Below are 10,467 nucleotides of genomic sequence, written 5' to 3' on the forward strand. Positions count from 1 at the left end.
ATACGCTCCTCAATGTCAATTAAATGTTTAATGACAAAGATGAAAACGCCCTGCAAATATACAAACAATAGAAGCATGAATTGAGATAAAGTATAAGCAGGGTAAATGTAATATATATAACTTAACCAGAAACATTCGAATAACCAACTTACAGGAATAGGTGGACAGCTCAATAGACGGCCACCGTAACATGAACGTCTGACACTAAACAAAATACATGGCCGACTCCTGACTGAGCCGGACAGCATAGCAAACGAGATACTGCCACCTAGTGGACAGGCGGTATACCCTTCAGCGCTAACTAGCATGCTTCGTGAAGGACATTGCTTCATTTACACAGAAATACTTTGACTTATTAAAATATTAAATATTTATATCAAAATGACTTAGTTACTCACTCGTTTTGAAGGCTAGAGTCTGGTCGCTCTTCTGCTCAGCTCGCTCTGTGCTGAAGGCGTGACTGTCTTCATTGAAACAGTCAAACCTCTGTGCTGAAGGCGGGACAAACAGTCAAACCGGTATCTGATTGGGATGTCTATACCCGGCTCTGCCATCTGATTGGTGTAGCGAGTATGGACACTGTCATCTGATTGGCGTAGCGAGTATGGACACTGTCAATCACAACGCGTAGTGAGTATGGACATTGCACCAAGGTAGACTCGGCCTCTGGTTGCGGCCATTGAGACCTTGAGGGGATGTGTCGCACGTCGCCCATTCGGAGGAGGGGGTCAGAGGCCCACCATAGAGGTCCGGCCCTGACTGCGCGAGTGCCACCGCTGCCATGGTTGAGGGTCTCCTCTGGGAGCCTGAAACGGCGGTCGCGGGGAGCTGTTCTTGAAGGCGGGCGAGGCAGTCTTGATAAGGACTCACCCCGCTCCTGTACAACAGCCATGTTTTTAAAAATATGTATAATGTAATGTCATAACGTGTACTGGTGTACTTTTTACAATAAAACCTTTCGAAAGAAAAATGGAGGGAAAGGACTCCCAGACCTCCACCTGTTTTTAGGCAGCCGCTACACTACACTACACATGGCATACGCCTTGGCCCCATCCAGAGATCACAAAACAACAGCGATGGCACGGTTCTGGATGGGGTCATACCTGAGACGGCTGAAACTTTTAGAAACAGACTTGAGAGAACCTGTGTCTTTTAATCTCCCATCTGCATATGTTTTTATCAATAATTTTTTAAAAAGACATAACATGGAGAATGAGAACAAATCTATTTTAATTAAACACCGTTCTCTTCTTTCTCTTGTGCAGGAGCGGGAAGCAGTGAGTCCGGTGCGCGGGCTTGCATTCGGCGAGCCCTCCACCGTTTGGCGCAACGTAGCCCACCCTGCCCTCATGAACAGACACCGAGACCTGTCGTGGATGGTGGCCCATGAGATCCTCCCAGTCAGGGCCGTCATGCACTCCCGGGGCATGGCGGCATCTGCCACCTGCCCCCGACCGGGGTGTGTCGCCCCCGAGTCGGTGTGGCACTTGCTCTGGGAGTGCAACACAGCGAAAGACCTGTGGGCACGAGCCGGCCCCCTACTATACCCGTGCCTGCCAGCAGGAGAGGTTCTAAACGTCCAACTGGTGCTATACGGGGTGAGCCGGAGGAGCATACCATCAGCGGACTTCGCCAGACTCTGGCTCACCCTGACATGCTTTAAAGAAGCACTCTGGACCTCCCGCAGCCTGCTGGTAGGGAAGCGCGTGGAGACCACCCCACAGGCGGTGGTAGCTGCGGCCATTGAGACCTTGAGGGGATGTGTCGCACGTCGCCCATTCGGAGGAGGGGGTCAGAGGCCCACCATAGAGGTCCGGCCCTGACTGCGCGAGTGCCACCGCTGCCATGGTTGAGGGTCTCCTCTGGGAGCCTGAAACGGCGGTCGCGAGGAACTGTTCATGAAGGCGGCCGGGCGAGGCAGTCTTGATAAGGACTCACCCCGCTCCTGTACAACAGCCATGTTTTTTAAACAAAGACACTGAAAAGACTCTCTTTTTAAAACAAGACACTGAAAAGACTCTTTTTAAAACAAGCCCCAAAACATTGCATTTTTAATGTCATAACTTTTATCATAGCCATGTTTTTATCTGTAACCTTTTAAAACTGTGTGTTTTAATGAAAGTCCCGTCATGGTTGCACAGATGTTTTTACTGCTTGTAAACTGAACAATGGCTTTTATGGATGTAAAAAATGTGTGAAGAGATGTATATTGTGTTTTTACTATGGCTTGTTGTGTTTTTTACTATGTCTTGTTGTAACATGTATAATGTAATGTAATGGCATATAACGTGTACTTGTTACAATAAAACTTTTCGAAAGAAAAAAATCTGTTCTTATCAGTTTAATATCGGGTGGTAGGAGGGGATTTTAACACTGTTTTAACCAATAAAGATAGGAAAGGGGCAGGGGAGGGTTTTAGAGTAGATAAGGCAGGGGTTTTATTGCAAAACCTATGTAGAGATTTCAAACTAACAGACTGCTTTAGATACATGCATCCAAGAGAGGAGGGCTTCACCTGGTTCAGTGGTGATGGCACCAGAGCCTCTCGCATTGACTACATTTTTACACGGGACTGCCCGCCGACTGATGCTAGATTATCCCCTGTTTTCTTTTCCGATCACGCTATGCTTACATGCACCCTCTCACTTTCTTCGGGTGTGACTGTAGGAAGAGGTCTGTGGAAGCTGAACTGCTCCCTCCTAGAAGACAAGGAGGTGGTGAAGGAGTACAGGGAGCAGTTCAGTGGATGGCAGACCCTTCAAGACTGTTTCCAGACACGAGCACACTGGTGGGAGATGGTGAAGGAAAGGACTAGGAACTTTTTTAGGAAGGTAGGCAAGCAGAAAAAAGATAGGGAAAACAGATGCATGTTGGGACTGCAAAAACGACTTCAAAGGTATTTTAATTTAATTCAACAGGGTTTGGATTTTAATGAAGAAATAAAGGAGGTGAAAAAAGAAATGTCAATTTTAGCAGAAATAAAAAGCAACGGTGTCATATTAAGAAGTAAAGAACGGGATATAGAGGAGGGAGAGAAATGCACAAACTACTTTTTTAAGAAGATTATTAGTAAAGGGGGGGGTAATATCAAATTTAAAAGATATAGAGGGAAACACAATAAAAGACACAGAAGGGATAAAGAAAGTAGTAGAAGATTTTTATGGGGATTTGTATAAAGAAAAAGACATTTGCAATGACACCTTGGGAGAAGTTTTAAAGTTCATTGATAAGACAGTAGGGGATGGTGTGTTTTTAGCCCAGGATTTTAACCTCTTAGAGTTGGATAAATGTGTAAGGAATTTTAAGAAGGGGAAGTCCCCCGGCCAAGACGGACTTCCCCTGGAGTTTTATCTGACTTTCTGGGACATTTTAGCACACAACCTTTTAACTGTTTTTATGGACTTTGAACGACTTGACAGACTACCTGACCGTTTTAGAATAGGGATAGTCTCACTTTTACACAAGAAACATGACAAGACAGACCTAAAGAACTTCAGACCATTCACTCTTTTAGACTTCGACTGCAAACTGTTTAGTAAACTTTTAACAAATCGAATGTCTTTGTTTTTAGGGGAAGTGATTCACCCGGATCAAGCCTGCGCCATTCCGGGGAGGAGGATCACAGACAGCCTCGTACTGATCCGAGACACCATCTGTTATACGAGAGACAGAAACATGCGGCTGGTAGTCCTAAATTTAGATTTTGAGAAAGCATTTGATCGAGTCTCGCACCAGTACCTCTTCCAGGTACTGCAAAAAATGGGGTTTCCAGGGAGGTTCCTAGCTTGGGTGGGACTGCTGTACAGAGACATCACCAGCAGAATTCTTGTAAATGGGCAACTGACAAAAGCGTTGGGAATACACTGCGGTGTCCGTCAGGGGTGTCCGTTATCCCCCCTCCTCTACGTTGCCTGCATCGAGCCCTTGGCGCAGCTCTTGAGAAGGGATCAACGAATCTGTGAGGTGGGCATTCCTGGGAGTGGGGGACTGACCGCCAAGTGCGTTTTATATATGGATGACGTGAACCTTTTATGCACTGACCTTTTATCTGTTGACCGAGCACTGGACCAGACTGACTGGTACGGACAGGCCTCTGGGGCTAAATTAAACAGAGGGAAGACCCAAGCCCAATTTTACGGACCATGGACAGTGACCGACGTGGACAGACTCCCCCTGACAGTGACACAGACTGACCTACAAATACTTGGGGTTAAGTTTGACAGGGAGGGGGGAGAACAGGGAACTGGAAGGACGTGATAGGGAAAGTTAGACAGCGACTGGGGTACTGGGGACTCAGACGACTGACTTTTGAAGGCAAGGTTTTAATCATTAAAGCTGTGATTTTACCTGTGCTTTTACTAATCTGTTCTGTTTTCATCCCGCCACGAACCACTCTTTTAGCTTTGGACCGAGCCATGTTTTATTTCTTGTGGGGGTCCAAGTGGGAGAGACTGAAAAGGGAGGATGTGAAAAAAACACCCAAGAACGGAGGGAAAGGACTCCCAGACCTCCACCTGTTTTTAGGCAGCCGCTACACTACACTACACATGGCATACGCCTTGGCCCCATCCAGAGATCACAAAACAACAGCGATGGCACGGTTCTGGATGGGGTCATACCTGAGACGGCTGAAACTTTTAGAAACAGACTTGAGAGAACCTGTGTCTTTTAATCTCCCATCTGCATATGTTTTTATCCAGAATTGTTTAAAAAGATATAACATGGAGAATGAGAACAAATCTATTTTAATTAAACACCGTTCTCTTCTTTCTCTTGTGCAGGAGCGGGAAGCAGTGAGTCCGGTGCGCGGGCTTGCATTCGGCGAGCCCTCCACCGTTTGGCGCAACGTAGCCCACCCTGCCCTCATGAACAGACACCGAGACCTGTCGTGGATGGTGGCCCATGAGATCCTCCCGGTCAGGACCGTCATGCACTCCCGGGGCATGGCGGCATCTGCCACCTGCCCCCGACCAGGGTGTGGCGCCCCCGAGTCGGTGCGGCACTTGCTCTGGGAGTGCAACACAGCGAAAGACCTGTGGGCACGAGGGCGGGCGAGGCAGTCTTGATAAGGATTCACCCCGCTCCTGTACAACAGCCATGTTTTTTAAACAAAGACACTGAAAAGACTCTCTTTTTAAAACAAGACACTGAAAAGACTCTTTTTAAAACAAGCCCCAAAACATTGCACTTTTAATGTCACAACTTTTATCATAGCCATGTTTTTATCTGTAACCTTTTAAAACTGTGTGTTTTAATGAAAGTCCCTTCATGGTTGCACAGTTTTTTTTTTTTACTGCTTGTAAACTGAACAATGGCTTTTATGGATGTTAAAAATGTGTGAAGAGATGTATATTGTGTTTTTACTATGGCTTGTTGTGTTTTTTAGTATGTCTTGTTGTAACATGTATAATGTAATGTAATGTCATATAACGTGTACTTTATATAAAACTTTTCGAAAGAAAAAATCTGTTCTTATCAGTTTAATATCTGATACGTCCCCTACCCGGGGACCATATATTAAATAGATTTTTGGAGCAGGGAGATGGAATAGGGGCTTGCTCCGTCCACTCCACGCATCGACCTGGTATTGCAGTACCTCCAGGAACGGTGCACCCCCTCTCTGTGTTCAAGGAAATCCAGTCCCTCTAGTGTGTCTCTGGTAGGTTGGTCTGTCATTGATTATGGTATGGGCATAATTCGATTCAGTGGGCAAAACAAAACTCTTGTAGACTGGAGTCCACTCCGCCCCTTGTTCCTTAAACCTTGACTTAACATACAGTATCCTGTGAGGCGTCTTCACGTAAAAGGTATAAACCATACATGCTGCTGTGTAGGTACATCCAATTAAAGACGGTTTCGACCCAGGCAAATTGAGGTGGCGGTTGAGTTTACACTTCAACGTCGCAGAACACACTGTTGTGGTAGTCAAACAAGGACGTTACAGCAAATCGTGAGCTTAGAATTCTAAGGTTCTATCTCCGTTTAGGGCAGTTCAGAGATATTGAGCATCAAAGTTTTTACATTCCATTATGTTCTGTGAGATGGAACCTTTGTTTTTTATTAATTACTAACTAAAAAATGTCTACATTTTAAAAAATAACACCACACAGGCATTAATAAACACCTAATGGATCAGATTATGTAAAAAACTAAATTTTTGACCAAAAATGGAGATAGGACGTTACAGGCGTATGTTGCCAGAGGCCCACGAGGAGAGAGGAGCCTGCTTGGAGATGCGCCTTAAACCAGGAGGCCAGACAAGACTAGAGTCATGATGTAATGTCATGGATGTGGTGGAAGACTGTCTGAGAACTAAACCTTCTGGATGACCACAGAAAGAGAACCAATAACCAGTACAGAGAGGTGGTGGAGGTAGGGTGTCTTAAATACAGATGGCACACACAGCCAGACCAGAGGACAGCTGTACAGCAGTCTTGGTGGCCACATCGGTGCTCATTGTCTACATTGAAGTGTGAAGAGAATAGCTGGAACATGAACATGGAAACAGTTTTTGGACTGTTGGTGATATTAGCAGGAGTGTCTCATGGTAAATTGTAGTCTTTTTCTTTGTACATCGTTTATACTTTTACATTGATTAAGTGCTTTTGTGACGATATCAGGGTGCAGTCTATTGTGTTTACAGAGATTGCTAGTGTGACGTTGCTACAGGACAGATACAGTAACATGTGTGAAATAGATTCATACATATTCGTGCCAAACACAGGCCGAGACAGTCGAAAAATACATATACATATTATTTTTGTCTGCATCACACTCTTGATACATCGTCGAGTACTTATGCAACTAAATTAAGTACATGTGTTCTAGTTTTATGGCATGTTTTGTCATTTCGGATTATTGTTTATATTATTTTCTCCGTCATATTCAAACCGCTGACAGACAAAAGTTACAATTTGTGCCCAGATTTGTGACGCTAAAATATGTTTCCCTCTATCCTCAGGGATGGAGACCTTCTGTGATGCTACATATTCTGGAGCTCAGTGTTACGCAGCTTTGGGAAGCACAGTGCATCTCCGGCTGGGGATCAATGGATATAATGTCAGAATCACCATGATACGTTCTGATGGTACAGTGGATTTGACATCGGGAAACAGCATTCAAAACAGACCATGTTCTAATAAAATATTGTTAAAAAAATAAAATAAACTACTCTGCTACTACTCCATGCTACTCTTCCAACAACGGGACAATAAGGATAGATAACACTGAAAAGAATGATTCAGCTGTATTTGACATAGCACTCTATGGATTGCATGGTATGAGACGTCAATGGTCCATACAACTCTTCATTGAAGGTAAATAGCCAGCTAGCTCCATTAAACACTCTTAGCTACTAGCAAATGTCGCTTCTTTGATATGGCAGGAGGACAACAGTTCAGAATTCCTTTAGGCTTCTAGAATTCTCAGGGGTGTTCTCTGTTCCTCACGGGTGCCCTTTTAACAGCAGTCTACTCTCATTCCCCCCGGAGCTCCCGTATCTATTACAGGTGTCTCATCAGTGTGTGTCCGGTGGGGAGGTGACGGTGTCCTGCTCCTCTAGGGGGAGCTCTCCCCAGTACAGCTGGACCATGGACAGACGGACGCTGAGAGACACCGAGGTCCGTACCGCCAACGACACAGACACAGGCACCGTCACACTGAAGGCAGGCATGACAGGAAGCGTCACCTGTACTGTCAGAAACCACATCAGCAACGACTCCAACAGCGTTAGCGTCTCGTCCTGTTACAGTAAGTTGTTGTCTTCACATTTCAAAATGGATGACATTGTCCACCCCTTTATAAGCAGCACTCAAAATGACCATTTGGAGTATAACCTGTCCTCACTATGATAGTCCCAGGCACTGTTACCATACATGAGGGGGGGGGGGGGGTGAGTGATTTGGATGTAGGCTACAGTTTGACTGGTCTCTGCTAGTAGTGGTGGTCTCGGGGATAGTGAGTTGGACTGGTGATCGGAAGGTCATGAGTTCAAAATCCCATCTGGGGAACACCACCACTAGTGTGCCCTTGAGAGAAATGAATGAATGAATGAATGGACTTTATTGTCATTGCTACAGTACAGGTACCAAACAACGACATTTAGGAGGGGTGGCTCCCCTGGTGTTAGGAAAGGGGAAAAAAAACACTTTTAAAAAAAAATCACAAGAAGGGAAGGAGCTGGTTTACATAAATAAAGGCTATGTACACAATCCACTGTACTATACTGTACAGATAGACGACTAGGGTTGTCATATTGCACAATAGTATTGTTTCACGTTATTTAAAGTGTCACAGTTTGCAGGCTTGAAATGTACATGTTTGTGCCTCAGCACTACACCTGATTTTTTTTCAGTCCAGCAGCTGCCATACAATCCGTCCAGACTGTCCAGGGCCCAGAACTTAGGTCTTTGCTGTGTTCAGGGCCTGGACGGCCCTGTGGTAGAAGCTGTTCTTCAGTCTGTTAGTCTTAGCGGCCAGGGTCCTGAACCGCCTTTTCGAGGGCAGCCTGGTAAAGTGTACGTACCCAGGGTGGGTCGGGTCCCTGGAGATCTTGGAGGCCTTCCTGAGTAAGACCTGGGAACACCCCCAATAGTGTGCCCTTGAGTAAGACCTGGGAACACCCCCACTAATGTGCCCTTGAGTAAGACCTGGGAACACCCCCACTAGTGTGCCCTTGAGTAAGACCTGGGAACACCCCCACTAATGTGCCCTTGAGTAAGACCTGGGAACACCCCCACTAGTGTGCCCTTGAGTAAGGCACTTCGCCCTCAGTTACTCCAGGGAGGCTGTCCCTGTAATGTCTAATTGTAAGTCGATTTGGATAGAAATGTAAACGCAATGCTCCGACCCCGCCTCTGTCCCCAGCCCCCCTGTACCCTGCAAGCCTGTCCACAGAGTGTCTGTCCCACGGGGAGGTCAGGGTGTCCTGCTCCAACAGGGGGAGCTCTCCCCACTACAGCTGGACTCTGGACGGACAGACGCTGAGCGGAGCGGTGGCTTTCCTCAGCGACGACATGACAGAAACCGTCATCCTGAAGGAAGGCTTTGTGGGTAATCTGGCTTGCACGGTGGAAAATGACGTCGAAAGTCTAACCGTCACCCAGGAAATCTCCTTGTGTACCGGTGAGCTATACCTACCGTGAACAGGGCTCTCTCTCACTCAGTAGTCAGTTTGTAGTAACAGTATCAGTCAGCTCAACCTTATCTGATGACGTCTCCTCTCCTCATTATTCCCCAGGGTCTTGGATTAGTGTGTATATTTATGTACAACTGGCTGAAGTCTTCACACTCGCAGCCTGTCTTGGTGTTGGGTTGTTCTGTTGTTACAAGAACAAGTCCTGCAACTCAAGGTCAGATCAATCAGGACCAAACCAACCGGAAACAACATCTGATCCTCTAATCCGGACCACTGATACTGCTTATCTGGTCAATGTCTCATGCCTGATTCATTCCTCCCCTCTCTGCAGTCCTGCAGCTTCTTATTTGAAAAACAGGAAACCCACACTATTTTAACGGTTTCAATTCCATAGAAGTAATTGTGTTATGTGAGAAATGATAATATATGTTCTTCCTTATTGCTGTATTTGTTATGTATCTCTCTCTCTCTCTCTCTCTCTCTCTCTCTCTCTCTCTCTCTCTCTCTCTCTCTCTCTCTCTCTCTCTCTCTCTCTCTCTCTCTGAGATGGAATACTGTAGTAGCTGCTAATGATGATATTGCAACCTGCTTATTTACTTTTGAAGATGACGTTTGAAATTGTTGTTAATGCTTATACGATTTTTCTTGATTCACAAAATGCTTGTGAGTGTTGGTAAATAAAGTTTTGTTTGCAATAAAAACATGACAGTCTTTTTTCTTATTTTTTTTTTTACAATGAAGTCCTTTCATTGCATGTTAAGTATGCACAACTGAGAATCAGTAGGGCAGATTGAGGCAGATTCATCCAGTCTATCTGTTGAATATTGTATGAGTTAACATTAGGAGGAAGGTTACAAACTGACAGCCTGTGTTCCTGTACCCGTGAACAGCTCTCAGACATTACCACCTGCTCAGAGGTGAGGTAGTTTATCACAATCCAAACATGGCTCATTTCTGACCTCAAAAGCAGCAGGCCTACTAGCAGGAGTGTCTTAAGTCTGGGCCACACCGGACACCTCTACCTCAGGATACCTCTACCTCAGCAGGACACCTCTACCTCAGCAGGACACCTCTACCTCAGGACACCTCTACCTCAGCAGGACACCTCTACCTCAGGACACCTCTACCTCAGGATACCTCTACCTCAGCAGGACACCTCTACCTCAGCAGGACACCTCTACCTCAGGATACCTCTACCTCAGCAGGACACCTCTACCTCAGGACACCTCTACCTCAGCAGGACACCTCTACCTCAGCAGGACACCTCTACCTCAGGACACCTCTACCTCAGGACACCTCTACCTCAGCAGGACACCTCTACCTCAGGATAC

General features: G+C 45.9%; 1 pseudogene across 1 annotated transcript in view; it reads right to left on the minus strand.

Annotated features, from left to right (window-relative positions):
• LOC308168667 (tRNA (carboxymethyluridine(34)-5-O)-methyltransferase alkbh8-like) overlaps positions 1–10,467 on the minus strand; it is a 257,081-nt pseudogene that overhangs the window by 83,293 nt on the left and 163,321 nt on the right. The gene's annotated exons all lie outside the window — the stretch shown is intronic.

This window comes from Nansenia antarctica (genome assembly GCF_963989245.1).
Source record: "Nansenia antarctica genome assembly, chromosome: 12".
Lineage (NCBI taxonomy): Eukaryota > Metazoa > Chordata > Actinopteri > Argentiniformes > Microstomatidae > Nansenia > Nansenia antarctica.